Consider the following 234-nt stretch of genomic DNA (forward strand, 5'->3'; position numbering starts at 1 on the left):
ACTTAGGGACCATGAATAGTTCATCAAGAGCCAGTGCTTAAGGTTGAAGTCAGATAAGACTCATTTATGACTTGTTTACTCATCCCTGGTTTCCTCCATAGCTGGAGTATTTTGCCCCTTCACAAGAAATGCTACAGTCGAAGCTTCCTGAGGCCCCGGCGCTCACCCTGGGTCCGGCGGAGAGGCGAGGGAACCCTGCAAGCAGAAGCAGCCGGGGCGAGCACAGCGCCGGGG

Source organism: Pseudopipra pipra, chromosome 3 (assembly GCF_036250125.1).
Source record: "Pseudopipra pipra isolate bDixPip1 chromosome 3, bDixPip1.hap1, whole genome shotgun sequence".
Taxonomy (NCBI): domain Eukaryota; kingdom Metazoa; phylum Chordata; class Aves; order Passeriformes; family Pipridae; genus Pseudopipra; species Pseudopipra pipra.